The 19011-nt window shown below is 42.9% G+C and overlaps 1 protein-coding gene and 1 pseudogene across 3 annotated transcripts in view; one reads left to right on the top strand and one right to left on the bottom strand.

Moving 5' to 3' along the window:
* Positions 1–19011, top strand: part of CRACD (capping protein inhibiting regulator of actin dynamics) — a 273491-nt gene that overhangs the window by 208428 nt on the left and 46052 nt on the right. For 2 of the 3 annotated variants that reach the window (XM_059922942.1, XM_059922941.1), the window contains exon 3: positions 5242–5413. The gene's annotated coding sequence lies outside the window, so the exon portion shown is untranslated. Of the gene's footprint in view, positions 1–5241; positions 5414–19011 lie in introns of those variants that run through there. The other variant, XM_059922940.1, reaches the window with a different exon arrangement.
* LOC132366240 (coiled-coil-helix-coiled-coil-helix domain-containing protein 2-like) lies at positions 568–5494 on the bottom strand (annotated as a pseudogene).

The following is a 19011-nucleotide window of genomic DNA, read 5'->3' as shown; positions in this document are numbered from 1 at the left end:
CTACATGACCATTGTATTTTGGAATATTAATAACATTGCAGAAGTGTTCTGTTTTACTGCATTGTGAAAATTGCTTTGATCTTTTAGGCCCCATCTGTACAAATATATTCACAATGACAATTGGCGTTATTCGTCAAGAAAAATAGCTGCTGTTGATGACCGTGCACTTAATCCAGTTGATTCCGGGGAGACAGACAGTTATTACAGCCCCCAAATCATAAACTGGTCATAAAATAGTTTATCGAGTGGCTATGTACAGACACACGCTCAGGTTTTCATAATGGCAGTTGTAGCATAGAATTTCAAGTGCTTCATACAATTTAGGTACTTGCTTTTTTCTGGAAAGAAAATCACTTTATTCTAATTAATTCACAAACAAAAGCATGTTTAAGAGGCCACACACACACTCACCCAGCCCCAAACGCAATACCATCTCCGTGAGCTTCTATACGGTGAGAATACCCTCTTCCACTGCAATCCTGAAGCACAAAAGCTATTAATGATCGAGGAGAGGTTTAACTGGTGGCTTCACACTTCACATCTTCACCATCAATTATATTTTTAATGCTAAACCGACGTGGTCATGAGAGATGATTTTTCATGCCTCCAATTGGGACTTCTTGATGAAGCTAACCCGTTCGCCAATCTGCACTGTTTTCAGCACCTCGCTGAAGCCTTCACAAAGCTTAAGGTCACCCTGGTTCTGGGCACACTCCAAAAACTGTTTCACCTCAAAAAAGCACGGGCCACTCTGCTGCTGCTGTGCAGGCTGGGTTCCCTGAGGCTCCTGGTAAGAGATGTCAGGCCTTGAGGGCTCAGCATTACTTCCTCCACTGAAGCCACCAGGGAGGGCATGACCCAGAGTGTGGCCGATGGCAGAACCCACAGCCACGCCGGCTGCAGTGGTTGCCACCTGGGCCATCAGACCTGGCCGCCGGGGAGCAGAAGCAGGGAGCCAACGGCAGATGGTGGAGCCGCTGCGGGCGGCTGAGCTGCGGGCGCTGGCCTGGGTGCACTTCTCATCTGAGGTGCCCGGCTGGCCGGAGGGGCCACGCGGGGTGTGCGGCTTCGGCTTCCACGAGGCACCTTAAATGCGCGGCGAAGCGGGGTCTAGAAGAGCGAGACTCGGAGGAGACCCCGGCTGCTTCTTAAGTACTCGCTTTTTTGATATAAAAGATCTTAGACCTAAACATTGAGAGTAAAATTGGGGAATCAAGTAAATAAGAGTATAACTCCTTCCCTGATTTATAAAATTTTATTCCCTATTAACGTTGCTAAATCACAGTTTGCTGTCCGAATGTTGGGTGGACCTCGTTGCAGTTACTGAGTTTTTCCTAAAGTTAATCCTGGAAAAATAATTAATTGCCACAGTCAGTAATAAAATAATCATAAAAATAAACTTCTAAATTTTATTCAAAATGTAAAGATACTTCTGACAGGAATGTATAATTAATGTTGGAAATGAGAATGTGGGAAATTTTTTTTTTTATAACTGAGATGTCACCAAACACTAAGACTTTGAAGCAGACGTCTAACAAAAGCTTCTGTGTTCTGACTCCTCCTCCGAAGAAAGATTGGTGTTCTTAGGACTTTGAATCTTTTTTTTTCTCATGGTAAGAGGATTGTTTGTTGGATGGAGAGTTCAGGTAGGTTTTACTGTTCTTTTACCTTCCGGGTAATAAGTAAGGCATTGATGAAGAAGCAGCCTTTCCCAAGTAATTTATGAGAAGGGCGCTATCTGACATCTGGACTTTGACATGTCTTCCAGGATGATGTGTGTGGGCTCATGCCAAGTGATTGCCCATATAACATGCAGCACAAAGTGCTAGGCTGCCTGGATTACAATCAGTCCTCAAACGACCAGCTCTACAGATAGGTCACCTGAAGGAGACCATTCTGTACTCACATGAAGCCCACCAAGTTCTCCGAGCTGAGGCTTCCATACCCTGGTGCCCTCTCCTAGACTGTCTGTTCACTTTCTGCCCCGCCCCCCCCAATATGACCAGTGCAGCAAATATTTTATCTGGTGGCTGCCCCCATTCAAGACACTTGAGGCAGGACTTCCCTGGTGGCACAGTGGTTAAGAATCCACCTGCTAATGCAGGGGACATGGGTTCAAGCCCTGGTCCAGGAAGATCCCACATGCCACGGAGCAACTAAGCCCCTGCACCACAAGTACTGAGCCTGTGCTCTAGAGCCTGCGAGCCACAACTACTGAGCCCACACGCCACAACTATTGAAGCCTGCGTGCCTAGAGCCCGTGCTCTGCAACAGGACAAGTCACTGCAATGAGAAGCCTGCGCACTGCAACGAAGAGTAGCCCCTGCTCACCGCAACTAGAGAAAAGCCCACGCGCAGCAACAAAGACCCAATGCAGACAAAAATAAGTTTAAAAAAAAAAAGACAGGCATTACTCAGCCATAAAAAAGAACAAAATAATGCCATTTGCAGCAACATGGATGGACCTAGAGATTCTCATACTGAGTGAAGTAAGTCAGAGAAAGACAAATATCATATGATATCGCTTATATGTGGAATGTAAAAAAAAAGGCTACAAATGAACTTATCTACAAAACCGAAATAGAGTTACAGATGTAGAAAATAAACTTATGATTACCAGGGGGTAATGGGGGGAGGGATAAATTGGAAGATTGGGATTGACACATACACACTACTATATATAAAACGGATAACTAATAAGGACCGACTGTATGGCACAGGGAACTCTACTTAATACTCTGCAATGGCCTATATGGGAAAAGAATCTAAAAAAGAGTGGGTATATGTATTTGCATAGCAGATTCACTTTGCTGTACAGCAGAAACTAACACAACATTGTAAATCAATTATACCCCAATTAAAAAAAAAAAAAAAAGACACCGAGCATTACAAAGGCCCTCATCAGCCTTCTTGGCTGACCATGTAGACCAAGTCACCCATCAGTTAAATACCCATTCAAGAAACTGTAATTTAATTTGCCTTTAATTACAGTTAACTCTCTTGGTTCCAGCTCAACTGAACCCCACCAAATCCACCTTGATTTTAGAGAAAGGGATGACTTTTTTCCCCCCATCAATAAATTCTAACATTCTAAAATTCTCTACTTAGCTTAAAAACTAGATTTGTGGGCCCAGGCTGGAGGTAATGATGTTATCATAACTGATACTTTCAGAATTTTGCTATGGTCTTTTAGAATATTTCTGATTAGAGAATTTGGGGTTAGGTATTTCTACAGTGGGAAAAAAAGCAAATGATATAAAAGGAAAAAGGAAGAATTTTACCTCAGAAATAAGTGAAATGTAGCATAAGTTACTGTTTGACCATTTACTATGATGCTGTCAAACTTAGAAATCAGATGTCACTTACATATTTTGAGCCTTGGACAGTTGTAGAGAAAGTACTCACTTATTTCATCAGGCAGTGCCAAAGACCAATTCTATAGTAATTGTAATGATACTTGAGGCACCTTATAGAATTTCAATTCTTCTAACATTTCCCTAATATTCTGTGGTGGTCTTCAAAAACTACTGATTATAATTTTTTATATTAGCCTTTGGAGATTTTACTGATGGGAACCAAAAGTAGGTTTTGTGAAAATCTGGCCTATACTCCTGAATAAATAACCACTGAAAACATACAGACATTCTGAAATAAACCCTCCAATTTTGGGGTTTTTTTTTTTTTTACCATTTTTAAATGATATGATCTCAATTATATTGCACATTTCCTTGTCTTTTAAATAATTTAACTCTGAGGACTACATGCCTAGCACAATGCCTTATGTATGGGGGCATCTGCTATGTTGTAAATCTCCTTTCCTTTTAAGGGTGATACAGTATGTTATTTCAGGGATTGATGAAGTTTGAAGGTGTGTTTGTATTTATACTAAGGATTCCAGACTGTTATCTTTTTGTAATTGGTGATTATACTTTCTGCTTCCTCACTGCCTCACGCCACTGCTCAGAGCAAAGTAGTTTCTTCCTCACGTCAGATTTTCTGTGAACTCTTAGTAAGGCCAGAGCTGCAGATCACCAGAGGAAATGATATGACTACCTTGAACCTCATTAATGTCATTTTTATACTCAGATCTCTCTGTAGACTCTGGCCAGCAGAGATCTGGGGGCTCTGATACCCAGCTGGGGGCTCGTACCTGTGTGTTTTGTGCGAGTACTTTCCTATACACATTGTGAGTGTTCATCTCTCCTTTTCCCTCAAAGCTCCTGACTTCAGCTTCCAAGATATGTTTCCCATGACACAGACAAGTAATTTCATCTCTCTGGGCCTCAGGTTCCTCACCCGTGAAATAGGGATGTTAGTAGTAACTACTTCCCAGGGTTGTTTTGAAGATAACTGAGTTAATATCTGTAAAGGTCTTAGAGCAGTTGTGCATAGTAAGGGTTAAATACTTAAAAAAAAAGATTGACCACTGGATAAATGACTCTTTAAGCTTCTTAAAGAAAAGGAAAGATCTGAGAAGATACTTCTCCTGGTAAAGGATGATTTACACTTTCTTTTCTGGGGTAGGAATGGAGTAATTTGGAGGGATTTGTATCTGAAGGAGCAGAACTGAAAGGTACCTAAAATATCTGTAGAAAGTGCTGGCAGTGAGCCTGGGTCCTGACTGGATCAAGTAATATATGGAAAGATGTGCATAGCAACTCCTCTGGGGGCTCGTCATAGTAGATCTTAAAAGGAGACAAGAAGAATAAACTGGAAATATATGGGGATGGAAGGAATTGGGGACAAAGCTTACGCCAAGAGTTAGAAGTCATCTTCTGTTACCTAACAAAGGCTGAAAGAGAGTGATTCTCAGGGGAGATGATATATATATGTAAGTCACATACACAGATATATAAATCTTTTAACCACCTGTCTGACTTAGGTGTTTTTCTCAGCTTCTTCCGTGGAAAGGGGCCCTGGCCATCTGCTTTGTTAAAAGAAAGCAGGCAGCAGCTTCGTGTGGCACGTGCTGCCGACCACCATGAAGCTTGGAAGCCCTTCGTGGTGCCCGCGGGCGCTTGTCGAGAGCCCGGGGGGCGGGGGACCCATGCCCGGGGCCCGCCTCGCCCGCTGCTGCGCGCACCGGCTGCCCGACGACGGCGCTGGCGCGCGGCCCGGTGGCTCTTGGCTCCAACAGCTGGGCCGCCCTTTGCCCCGGCTCGCAGCCCGGTGGTAATTCTCTCTAGGCTCAGAGGGGCAGCCCTGTCAAACTGCAGCGTGTGTTTATCTTGTAATCCGCAGACAAGAAGAAGGGAGGCAAATTCCAGCCTTTGAAGAAGTTGTTTGGCAAAAGGAGAAAGAAAGGCACGTCGACGGCCCGGGAGGCGTCTGCAGGGCGCAAGGGTCGCTCTCCCCCGAGTGTCAGCAATGGGACCTTCTCTTCCGACGAGGAGACCCTGGAGGACAGCCTGAGGTAATCACTCGCACTTTTTTTCCTGACCTTCAGCGGAGTTCCGGGGTGGGGAGTGGGGTCCCGAAGGAGGCAGAGCGGCATCTTCGTGGGCTCCACTTCTGGGAAGGTGGAGGCCTGCGGTGCGTGGTGCGCTCTGTGCGGAGACCTTACCTCGGGGAATTAGCATACGCGTCTGGCCGCACTTTGTGGGAGAGCGTAGAGATGTGCGCCTTTATCTTGCTGCCCTCACTGGGGGAGGAAGGCAGCAGCTCACTGCCTTGGCTCGACTCAAGCTCCTCGGGTTGGAGGAGACCATGTCCCCCTGTCCCATTGCCTGGCGAGGAGGAAGGGTGGTTCGTACACTAGGTTTTACACCCGCGTTGAGGATGCAAACTGCTGGGGCTCAGGGTGTCACTCTTCATCCCCCTGGCCATGTCTAGCAGCTTCCAGAACCTGCCTACAATGGGGCTTTCAGTTTCTGCGTCTTGTTCTCTCTCTCTCTCTCCTCCCCTCCCTTCTCCCTCTCGTCGTCCTTCTCCTTCTCTCTCTCTCCTTCTCGTTGCTCTTTCCTGTTTTCTCTCTCTTTCTCTTCCTCTTAGAGCACAGGCACTACATCTGGCTGTTACCGTGTCAAGAACTCAGAGAAGCAGGGTAAGGAGGTACTTTCTCACCTGAGTGCTGGGAATTGAAGTCAGAGATGGTTACGTTCTGCTACTGACAGCTCAGAAGTCAGCTCCTCTGAGAAGCCCTTTCCCACTACCCGCTCTGATTTGTTTGCCCTTGACTGCCTGGCTCCGGCAAAGAACTTGTTACTTTCTCTGCAAATGATGGATCGGCTAGTCTGTCTCTCTCAGCTGCCGGTTCTATGAAGCCAGGGACCAGGTATTATTCAGCCTCACCTTAGGCACTCAGAAAGTGTTTCCTATGAATGACTGACACTGCATTAAGTTGCCCTAGTACGTGTTGAAGGCATAGATGATGTAACCTGTGATATTCTCACTGTGTTTGAAGGACAAAGACGAAAACAGCCTCGGTGGTCTGTCTGTGAGTATAGTGTTGTCAACTACAGTTGAGCCCAGATTACAGAATCCTCAGGCAAGCCGTGCACATTAAGCATTATGGTGCCCACAACAGCATTTGTTAGCCCTAAGTAATGCTGAGTCTTTTCCTCCACAGGCCTGTATTTGTTTTCCATTGTCTTTATTAAGGAAACTATTGAATTTAACCAAAGAGAACAATTTCACTGAAAGGAGAACACAGCTAGCACCAAACTAACCCAATTGTTGGAACGTCAGTATCAATATAGAATTGAGTGTTGTCCAGCACGAATCAGGTTTGACTTTACTTTGGTTTCTTCCCGTGCAAAATAGGAATGTGAACCTTTTTGCTTCACAGCATCAGAATGAGGTACAGATACTAAAATGTGACCAAGTAGCAGTTTAATGCAAAATCTGAGATCAAGTCTGGAAAGTTCTCCTTTGGAAGGACTGTCCTATGAAAACACAACTTGTCTTTTTTATAGCAGGTTATGGTTTTGTCAAGTCTCTGATTTCTTGCTGAATTTTATTAGACTCTTAGAAGACCCTAGACCCTTGTTCTCTTCCCATTTAAGTGGTATTCTGTTTACCCCTTGGGGTTTTCCTTAAGGTTTTAAGTTTTAAAACTTAAAGATTTTAAGATTTACCTTGGGGAAATTTACATTGGATCAAACAGCTACATTTCCATTAAATGTAGGTAATATTACCTGTTCTTATTGATAAACCTATATTTATGAGACGTATACTATATTTTAATTATTTAATACTTATTTGTATAATACAGGAAGCTAGAAGGATAAGCTTGGGACGATGAGTTTAAAAAAGGCTCTTCAAATGTTTTTAAAATTAAAAAAATAGGAAAATAGAAGTTGCTTAAAATATATATTCCTTCTTTCTTCTCAGAAACTTCCAATTGAAAAATAATTCCGCCCACAAAGTAAATATTACATGCATCACTTACAGTATAGCTGAACATCTGATTATTCGCCCTATTTACAGATGGAGAAAATGAAAAATGTTGCTTCCAACAATTCTTATTTTCAGTTCACTGTTCAATTAACAGATATGTTACTTCACATTGCGTAAGGATTCAAAAAATGTCTGTGCCTTTTATTTGCTATTTCCAAAATGGGCAGCTCTCACTAAAGCACAAAAGTCAAAATTCCATTAACATGATCTCTGGTGGAGGTTCCAAGGAGGCAGATTTCAGCCCAATGTGAGGGAAAATTTCTTAATTACTAGAGCTGCTTAAAAATGGGGAGGCTGGGTATGTGCCAGAGGCATTGGAACTGATGAAGGGCAATTTCTGCACTGGGTGAGAATTTAAAGGAGCTGAACTTTAACATGCTGTCAAACTCTAAGAATCTGTAATTCTAGAAATGTCTCCATGGCCCAAAATAGCTCTTTATTGATCTCCTTCTGCCTGAAATTTCTCATTTCCTTTGGGTTTAAAAGAATTCTGTTCTCTCTAGGTTAGAAGCCTTTATTTCTCCTAGGCTACTACTTTTAAATTATACATGCCTATGGGAAAAGCAAAACAGTAAAACAAACGTGATCAGTTTTTAACAATTGAATGTGACTTCCTTTAGTAACTAAATACAGCTAATATTGTGTTTCCCAAAGTGTGTTTAATAGATGTTAAATTTAAAAGGGGGAGAGGGTCAGTTTGACAAAGAGATCTGGGAAATCCTGGACCAAAATGAATTAAATAGGATTCTTTACATGGGACTTTTCAGATCTTTTACTATGCCAGTGTGCCCTGGGAATTTCCAAGAAGAAGGATGTAGTTTGCAGCATTTCCAAGATTTAACCACAAATTTTTGTTTCACAGAGAATATCCATGGGTGTATATTAAAGCTACCACATATTAAACTTAATACAATGTGTTTTGCATAGGTGAATTCCTGTAATATTTACCGTGACTCTGAGATTGACATTATTATTCCCATTTCAAAGATGAGAAAACTAGGGCTAGAGAATGACTTGCTAGTAAGTTGCTGAGCCACTATTCAAGCAGTAATGAGCGCATTGCTGCTATTCTGCCTCTGTATTCTGCTGCGGCCATACTAGGGAGCTAGTCATATGGCCCTGAGTTGCCCTGCTGGTCCTGGGTCACCAGGCTCGGGTATCTTCCTGCCTTCAGCTGCCTGATGGAGGCTCTGCTACTTATTGGGACACCACTTGTCCTACTTCCAATTTCTGCCTAACACCTGGCATTTACTGTGATCATGCATAGCTGCAGCACTTTACAGTAAGCGCCAGCTGTAAGCATGGTGAGAACCGAAGGGGCTCCACGGTGGGTGAGCTCACTGTGGGGCTGGAGCAGATAGGAAGGGGCTCAGGAATGAGGAGAACTTGAGCTTGAGCTGTCTCCCAACAAGGGACAGGACTTGGAGTGCTGAGAGGCAAGGCACGGATGTTTCAGACCAGGAATGGCATGAGCAGAGACTTTCACACAAGAATGAGTGTGACACGAATAGAATAGGAGGAAACTTTCCCACTCGTTGTATGAGGCCAGTGTTACCCTAACACCAAAACATCACACACAAAAGAAAACTACGGACCAATAATAGCTCTTATGAATAAAGACATAAAAAATCCCAAACAAAATACTAGCAAACTGAATCCAACAACATATAAAAAAGGATTCTACACCATGACCGAATGGGATCTAAGCCAGGAGTACAAGGTTCGTTTTATATACAAAAATCAATCAATATAACACACCATGTTAATAAAATAAAGGACAAAAACCACATGATCATCTCAGTTGATGTAGAAAAAAGCGTTTCACAAAATCCAACACCCTTACATGATAAAAACACTCAAAACTGGGCATGGAAAGGAACTTCTTCAACTTGATAAAGGACATCTATGAAAATCCACAGCTAATATTATACTAAATGGTGAAAGAATGAATGTGTTCCCCTTGAGATCAGGAAAAAGACAAGAATGGCTATTCAACATTGTACTGTACTATACCATAGGTTATAGCTAGGACAGTTAGGCAAGAAAAGGAAATAAAAGGCATCAATTTTGGAAAGGAAGAAATAAAAGCTATCTATTTGCAGATACCATGATCTTGTATATAGAAAATCCTAAGGAATCCACAAATAAACCATTTGACTAATAAAGTTGAAACAGACTGCAAAATACGAGATTAGGGTTTTTGCATTTCAATGTACCTACTCCTCCTGAGAAGAGTCCAGGCTTCCCACAGCCCCCCTGTTAGTCCCACTGGCCCTCCAACCAGCCAAGGGAGCTCGTCTCCCCTGTGTTGGACCCCAGGACTGGGGCACCCAATATGTGGCTTGAACCCCTCCACTCCTCAGGGAGGATCTCTGCCCATATAATCTGCCTTTCCCTCTGAATCCCCTCCCTGGGACGCAGGTTCTGAACTGATCACTTCACACCCATTAGGAAGGCTATAATAAAAAAGACAGACAATAGTACGTGTTGGTGAGGATGTGGAGAAATTGGAACCCTCATACATTGCTGATAATGTAAAATGATGCAGCCACTTTGGAAAACACTTTGACAGCTCCTCAAAATGTTAAACATAGAGTTACCATATGACCTAGCAATTCCACTCCTAGGTATATACCCAAGAGGAATGAAAATATATGTCCACACAAAAACTTGTATACAAATGTTCAAAGCAGCATTATTCATAATAGCCCCAAAGTGGAAACCATCCAAATGTCCATCAAAAGATGAATGGATAAATACAACATGGCGTATATCCATACAATGGAATATTATTTGGGAATGGAAAAGAATGAAATCCTGATACATGGTATAACATGGATAAACTTTGAAAACAATACGTTGAGTGAAAGAAGCCAAATAAAAAAATACCACCTATTATATGATTCCATTTATATGAAATGTTCCAAACAGGCAAATCCACAGAGACAGAAAGATTAGTGGTTGACAGGTGCTTGGTAGGGTGGGGGTGACTGCTAATGGGTACGTGGTTTCTTTGGGGTTATAAAAATCTTCCAAATTTAGGTGGCAGTGATGGTTGCCCAATTTTGTGAATATACTAAAAATCATTTAAATGTACCCTTTAAAAGGGTGAATTTTATGGTATTGCAATTGCATCTCAATAAAGATGTTTTTTGTTTTGTTTTGTTTTGTTTTATAGAGCAGGTTCTTATTAGTCATTGAATTTATACACATCACAATCCCGATCGCCCAATTCATCACACCTCCACCCCCACTCCCACCGTGGTTTTCCCCCCTTGGTGTCCATACGTTTGTTCTCTACATCTGGATCTCAACTTGTCAATCCCAATCGCCCAATTCATCACACCTCCACCCCCACCCCCCCGTGGTTTTCCCCCCTTGGTGTCCATACGTTTGTTCTCTACATCTGGGTCTCAACTTCTGCCCTGCAAACCAGTTCATCTGTACCATTTTTCTAGGTTCCACATACATGCGTTAATATACGATATTTGTTTTTCTCTTTCTGACTTACTTCACTCTGTAGGACAGTCTCTAGATCCATCCACGTCTCAACAACTGACTCAATTTCGTTCCTTTTTATGGCTGAGTAATATTCCATTGTATATATGTACCACAGCTTCTTTAACCATTCGTCTGTTGATGGGCATTTAGGTTGCTTCCATGACCTGGCTATTGTAAATAGTGCTGCAATGAACATTGGGGTGCATGTGTCTTTTGGAATTATGGTTTTCTCTGGGTATATGCCCAGTAGTGGGATTGCTGGATCATATGGTAATTCTATTTTTAGTTTTTTAAGGAACCTCCATACTGTTCTCCATAGTGGCTGTATCAATTTACATTCCCACCAAGAGTGCAAGAGGTTTCCCTTTTCTCCACACCCTCTCCAGCATTTGTTGTTTGTAGATTTTCTGATGATCCCCATTCTAACTGGTGTGAGGTGATACCTCATTGTAGTTTTGATTTGCATTTCTCTAATAATTAGTAATGTTGAGCAGCTTTTCATGTGCTTCTTGGCCATCTGTATGTCTTCTTTGGAGAAATGTCTATTTAGGTCTTCTGCCCATTTTTGGATTGGGTTGTTTGTTTCTTTAATATTGAGCTGCATGAGCTGTTTATATATTTTGGAGATTAATCCTTTGTCCGTTGCTTCGTTTGCAAATATTTTCTCCCATTCTGAGGGTTGTCTTTTTGTCTTGTTTATGGTTTCCTTTGCTGTGCAAAAGCTTTGAAGTTTCATTAGGTCCCATTTGTTTATTTTTGTTTTTATTTCCATTACTCTAGGAGGTGGATCAAAAAAGATCTTGCTGTGATTTATGTCAAAGAGTGTTCTTCCTATGTTTTCCTCTAAGAGTTTTATAGTGTGCGGTCTTACATTTAGGTCTCGAATCCATTTTGAGTTTATTTTTGTGTATGGTGTTAGGGAGTGTTCTAATTTCATTCTTTTACATGTAGCTGTCCAGTTTTCCCAGCACCACTTATTGAAGAGACTGTCTTTTCTCCATTGTATAGCCTTGCCTCCTTTGTCACAGACTAGTTGACCACAGGTGCGTGGGTTTATCTCTGGGCTTTCTGTCTTGTTCCATTGATCTATGTTTCTGTTTTTGTGCCAGTACCATATTGTCTTGATTACTGTAGCTTTGTAGTATAGTCTGAAGTCAGGGAGTCTGATTCCTCCAGCTCCGTTTTTTCCCCTCAAGACTGCTTTGGCTATTCGGGGTCTTTTGTGTCTCCATACAAATTTTAAGATGATTTGTTCTAGTTCCGTAAAAAATGCCATTGGTAATTTGATAGGGATTGCATTGAATCTGTAGATTGCTTTGGGTAGTATAGTCATTTTCACAATATTGATTCTTCCAATCCAAGAACATGGTATATCTCTCCATCTGTTGGTATCATCTTTAATTTCTTTCATCAGTGTCTTGTAGTTTTCTTCATACAGGTCTTTTGTCTCCCTAGGTAGGTTTATTCCTAGGTATTTTATTCTTTTTGTTGCAGTGGTAAATGGGAGTGTTTCCTTAATTTCTCTTTCAGATTTTTCATCATTAGTGTGTAGGAATGCAAGAGATTTCTGTGCATTAATTTTGTATCCTGCTGCTTTACCAAATTCATTGATTAGCTCTAGTAGTTTTCTGGTGGCATTTTTAGGATTCTCTATGTATAGTATCATATCATCTGCAAACAGTGACAGTTTTACTTCTTCTTTTCCTATTTGTATTCCTTTTATTTCTTTTTCTTCTCTGATTGCCGTGGCTAGGACTTCCAAAGCTATGTTGAATAATAGTGGTGAGAGTGGACGTCCTTGTCTCGTTCCTGATCTTAGAGGAAATGCTTTCAGTTTTTCACCATTGAGAATGATGCTTGCTGTGGGTTTGTCATATATGGCCTTTATTATGTTGAGGTAGGTTCCCTCTGTGCCCACTTTCTGGAGAGTTTTTATGATAAATGGGTGTTGAATTTTGTCAGAAGCTTTTTCTGCATCTATTGAGATGATCATATGGTTTTTATTCTTCAATTTGTTAATATGGTGTATCACATTGATTGATTTGCGTATATTGAATAATCCTTGCATCCCTGGGATAAATCCCACTTGATCATGGTGTATGATCCTTTTGATGTGTTGTTGGATTCTGTTTGCTAGTATTTTGTTGAGGTTTTTTGCATCTATATTCATCAGTGATATTGGTCTGTAATTTTCTTTTTTTTGTAGTATCTTTGTCTGGTTTTGGTATCAGGGTGATGGTGACCTCATAGAATGAGTTTGGGAGTGTTCCTTCCTCTGCAATTTTTGGAAGAGTTTGAGAAGGATGGGTATTAGCTCTTCTCTAAATGTTTGATAGAATTCACCTGTGAAGCCATCTGGTCCTGGAGTTTTGTTTGTTGGAAGATTTTTAATCACACTTTCAATTTCATTACTTGTGATTGGTCTGTTCATATTTTCTGTTTCTTCCTGGTTCAGTCTTGGAAGGTTATACCTTTCTAAGAATTTGTCCATTTCTTCTAGGTTGTCCATTTTATTGGCATAGAGTTGCTTGTAGTAGTCTCTTAGAATGCTTTGTATTTCTTTGGTGTCTGTTGTAACTTCTCCTTTTTCATTTCTAATTTTATTGATTTGAGTCCTCTCCCTCTTTTTCTTGATGCATCTGGATAATGGTTTATCTTCTCAAAGAACCAGCTTTTAGTTTTATTGATCTTTGCTATTGTTTTCTTTGTTTCTATTTCATTTATTTCTGCTCTGATCTTTATGATTTCTTTCCTTCTGCTAACTCTGGGTTTTGTGTGTTCTTCTTTCTCTAGTTCCTTTAGGTGTGAGGTTAGATTGTTTACTTGAGATGTTTCTTGTTTCTTGAGGTAGGCTTGTATAGCTATAACCTTCCCTCTTAGAACTGCTTTTGCTGCATCCCATAGGTTTTGGATCGTCGTGTTTTCATTGTCATTTGTCTCTAGGTATTTTTTGATTTCCTCTTTGATTTCTTCAGTGATCTCTTGGTTATTTAGTAACATATTGTTTAGCCTCCATGTGTTTGTGTTTTTTACGTTTTTTTCCCCTGTAATTCATTTCTAATCTCATAGCATTGTGGTCAGAAAAGATGCTTGGTATGATTTCAATTTTCTTAAATTTACTGAGGCTTGATTTGTGACCCAAGATGTGATCTATCCTGGAGAGTGCACACTTGAGAAGAAAGTGTAATCTGCTGTTTTTGGATGGAACGTCCTATAAATATCAATTAAATCTATCTGGTCTATTGTGTCATTTAAAGCTTCTGTTTCCTTATTAATTTTCTGTCTGGATGATCTGTCCATTGGTGTAAGTGACGTGTTAATGTCTGCCCCTATTATTGTGTTACTGTTGATTTCCTCTTTTACGGCTGTTAGCAGTTGCCTTATGTATTGAGGTGCTCCTATGTTGGGTGCATATATATTTATAACCCTGCTGCCCGGGGGCTGTAACACTCGGGGAGGGTGGGCCGGCCGTGGAGATGACGCGGCCCCCCCCCCCGAGCCACCTTCCCCTTCGGCCTTCCCAGCCGTCCTGGAGCCGGTCGCAGCACACCGCTGCGGTGGAAATATGCCTGGCGGCGGCTGGTCACCAGCTGGGGGGCAGTCCCCCACCGGCCCCACCCCCGGCCCCGCCGGCCCACCTCCACCCGCGGAGACGCGGGGGGAGAGGCGCCGGGGGAGAGGCGAGGGGCGGAGAAGGGCTGGGGGAGGGGTCAGGAGGAACGGGGAGCGGGAAAGATCCGCTGGAATGCCGGCACGGCCGGACCCGCTGCTGGGTTGAATCCTCCAGGCGGACTGTGCGGACCCCACCTGTTTAAGATGTTTTTTAAGAAAGGAATAAATGTAGTCTTGATGAGGTTATACCTGGCTGAGGTGGTTAAGTTCATGTTGGCAGGAGAGACAAGGGGCATATTTTCCTCCTCTGAAACCCTAAAATAGGAGGTAGAAATTTGGGGTGGAACAGAAAGGGGTAATTTTGAAGTAGGATGTAAGTGCAGAGTGTAACAGGCTAGCTTGGAAGGGTAAGCAGCTGCTCCCATTTACTTGAGGGTTTTGTGCCCTGCATTGGGGGTCCATGGGCATCTTGATAGAGGAGAGGGGACCTGGGGAAAGATACAGGTCATGTTTGAGGCTGCCTACTTGAAATATGTGCCTCTGGCTGACCCCACACCCCTGCCCCCCTAATAATGTAAATTGTACTCTTCACTTATATGAGACCCTTATTCAGTAGTCTCTCCCCGCCACCAGCACACACAGATATACACACACACACACACATACACGTGCGTGCACACACCAGTGTTAAAAGTTTAAGGTCGTTTTTAGTGCTGATCCAGTACCTTCACTTCACAAGTGCTGTTAGTGTTAGAGATATGACTGGACTCCAGGTCAGCTGATTTTGCACATGGTAATCCTTTTGTCTAGAACAGCCCCACCCCCATCTCCACCACCTTCCCCCAGCTAATTCCTCTTCATCCTTCAGTTTTCTGCACAAACGCACCTTCCTCGAGGGAGCAAGCTTTCTCTGGCCCCCTGAGCCTAGATCAGGACCCCTGCCTCCAATGTTCACACAACTTCCATAAAAGCAGGCCTGCATGCCTTGCCTTTCATCGTATTTCCAGCCTCTAGCACTGTGCCTGGCACATAGCAGGCATTCAGTAGTTATTCATTGAATGAATGAGTACATGAATCCTGCCCTTTTTACCATACTGACTCTTCCCACTGTACCAGTCAGTGTTTGTCTAATTCATCCTTCAGTTTCCCATCATGATGAAGAGTATCGCTGTCCCTCTGACCTGCTGGAAAAGGAAAATTACATGGTTGGTGTAGTGAGACAGCATGTCACCAGTGAAATTACAGTGAAGCTCAGGCTCCCTGATTACCGTGTGTGCTTAGGTCCCTTGGCCTTGCTGCTTTTCAGAAGATGAAGTCAGAAAAGACTTATTTTACTTGATCATTTATCCTCTATCCATAGGAACCTGGAATGTGCTGAAATTGAACAGGGAGTAGAGAAGAGGTACAAAAGCATTAAATGCATGAAAATTAGGGCTAAGCAGGAGAACAAATAGAGCTGGGCTGAGTAAGTCTCGGGGAAAGAAAGATGATAAATCAGTTTTGGCTATTATTGGAGATACAAGATGTGGGAGAGCAGCAGATCAGGAGCCAGGGTCCTCTTGTGAATACAGGTGCTTTCACTCATGAGCTGTGTGACCTTAACCAAACCAGCCTCTTTATCTGTTAAATGGATATGCTGTCTTCAAGGATTATTATGAGGACAAAAAAATGCACATGACATTACACTATCTGCTATAAAAAAGCACTTTACAAATGCAGGGCATAATATTACTACTGAGATAAAGAGGTTGTCGATAACTAGCTTTCTATTTCCAGAGCATAGACCAAGACTAAATTGATTCCAACAGTGGCTAGAGAGGTTTTTTGATTTTTGTAAAATAAATTTATTTACTTTTATTTATTTATTATTTTTGGATGTGTTGGGTCTTCGCTGCTGTGCGCGGCTTTCTCTAGTTGCGGCGAGCAGGCGCTACTTTGTTGCAGTGCGCGGGTGTTGCAGTGCACGGGCTTCGCATTGTGATGGCTTCTCTTTTTGCGGAGCACGGGCTCTAGGCACGCAGGCTTCAGTAGTTGTGGCTCGCGGGCTCTAGAGCGCAGGCTCAGTAGTTGTGGTCCACGGGCTTACTTGCTCCGCGGGCATGTGGGATCTTCTCGGACCAGGGATCGAACCCATGTCCCCTGCATTGGCAGGCGGATTCTTAACCACTGCGCCACCAGGGAAGCCTGGCTAGAGAGGTTTATGAAAAGATCTTTCTCCAGGTGGGGCATCTGAGGAGTGGAACAGGTAGCGTGGAAGCCCGTGGAACCCCTACAGAGCGTTAGAGGCAGGCTAGACGATTGCTCGTCCTACGTGATCTAAGCATAGGACTGAGCCAAGGGGCTGAAGTAGATGATCCTTTGACTTCCAGTTCTGAAAATCTGTGTTTTAAGATTCCAAACTTTCTTCCTCTTCCTTGAATTTTTTATGATGTATCCTGTTTCTATTGTAATTATTAGGTGATTTGGTACTCTATAGCCTATTGAGTACCAAATATTTTCATAAACTACCAGAGTCCAGGGTGAACCTCCAAGACGCCACACAAAATGTAATCTGACTTCAGGCTCTTCCAGCAACTCTAGTTTGTTTGATGAAGATAGTTAATTGCTCTTTAGCATTTCATTTGAATGAGACTCACGGATCTGCTTAGGAAGAAAAGTGCTGATCAATTACAATTGCCCCTGTTGTCATGGAAACAAGCTGCAATTGGACTATAATTATATTTCCTTATTCCTGAAGTGAATCCCTAATCATTGCCGTGGTAATTACCCAATATCTATGGTCCCAAATTACATGATGCTTGTCCAAAAAAGACAAAGGAGGAGTAGGAGGGCTGGCCTGAGATATGTGTTAACTGTGCAGCTGCAGAGAGCCTTCTTCTTTTTTGGGTGGGGAGAATTTCCCTCTGTAGGCTCATACTCCAAGGTTAGATGATGTCAGTGGGTCTTAGATGTGCCCAGAGTTTAGAGTAGTGGCTAGAAGACTGTATCAGGTAGGATGATTTCAGTTGTAACAGAAAACACTTCTACTGGTATCTTTCTTCAACAGTAATGAAATATATTATCTGATTCCTGATAGTCTGGAAGACTTTCCAAGTTCCAAGGTCCATTAATGAAGCAACCTAGCAACATCATTAAGATCCAGTCTGATTCCTTTTTTTCTCTCGTATTTTCAGGGAGTAGGCTCTTGTCCTCAGGCTTGTTTCCTCATAGCTCCAAGATGGCTGCCACTGTTCCAGGTGTCACATGCAGATGACACAGACCAGGAATGGAAAGGGGATCATCCCTGTCTTGTGTCACATTTTATTCATGAGGAGACCTTGCCCAGAAACGCCTCCCCCAGCAAACTTTCCCTCCCTTTTCATTGTTCCTTTCACAGCAGACCCCACTGCAAACAGTAGTTCCAGACAACAGAACTTAAAATGGAGATGACTCTGCTTGACTCCTCCCTGCGCTCCTTAGCACTAACTGCGCAGTGGGTGAGGGATGGAATAGCATGTCTAAGGGATAACTTTGTATTGCTTTCTTTCTCACCTTCTCTCTTTACTGTCACCTTCCAGTGCCTAAGCTCCAGGCCACAGGCCCATCACACACCCTCTATCTGATCTCTACCACTTCTGCAGATAAGCATGGGCATAGGGCACTGGACCTGGGCTTGGACATCCTAGGAGCATGGGGCATGTCATCCTTTGCTCTCAGGCAGCAGCATGTGCCACTAAGAAAGAAAGGCAGCCTCTTGGGGGAGAAGTGATATCAGAACACCAGAGAACTGTCCAAATGAGCTGTCCATGCAGGTGGGCTAGGTGGGAAAGGAGAATCAAAAGGAGATCCAAAGGCATAGTGTGATGGCTGTTTTTGGTCATTCAGCTGTTAGCATCCGGTTCTTCTTCTCAACAGCACCCACATTTCCTTTCAGGGAATCAACTTTGCCTCACTGTGTGCCCTTCTGACAGGATATAGTGCCTGCTTCCTATGACAGAAGCCAAAAGGACCAGATCTTTTACTTGCCCTCCCGCTGAAGCCTGGCATGAGCATGTGACCCAGCCTGGCCCATCAGTCTTTGTCTCCTAGGGCTTTGACTTGGCAAGTGGGTCCAGGAAGTAAGGACACAACCACGAGAGCAGCGTGTAACTGGGCTCTTCCCGTGGTGTGATGGCCGCTGTGTTTCCTGATGCCTAGACCTCTAGACCACTCTTTACCCCTGTCTTTCTCCAAGCTTTGACTCTAGATTTCGTTGTTCTGTGAGCCCTCACTGTTCACCTAGTAGATTTTCTTTTGGTTGAGGGAGACAAAGTTAGTTTCTGTTAACTTGCAACAAAGAACTATAACTGACATAGAAAGAAACCTGAAAAACTTGGTGAGAGAGAGAGACGGCATGAAATAGAAGGTGGGAAACAAAGCCTGGAGCAATTCCCTGGTTTGAGTTGAAAAGGAGGCCTAGAAGGAACCTTTAAAGGTGCTGAACATCCTGGCTTGCCCACCCCTTGGCTCCTCAGAACTTTC

Source organism: Balaenoptera ricei, chromosome 5, assembly GCF_028023285.1.
Source record: "Balaenoptera ricei isolate mBalRic1 chromosome 5, mBalRic1.hap2, whole genome shotgun sequence".
In the NCBI taxonomy this organism is placed as follows: domain Eukaryota; kingdom Metazoa; phylum Chordata; class Mammalia; order Artiodactyla; family Balaenopteridae; genus Balaenoptera; species Balaenoptera ricei.
The sequence above is the reverse complement of the archived record's forward strand: the minus strand, read 5'-3'. Positions and strand labels throughout refer to the sequence as shown.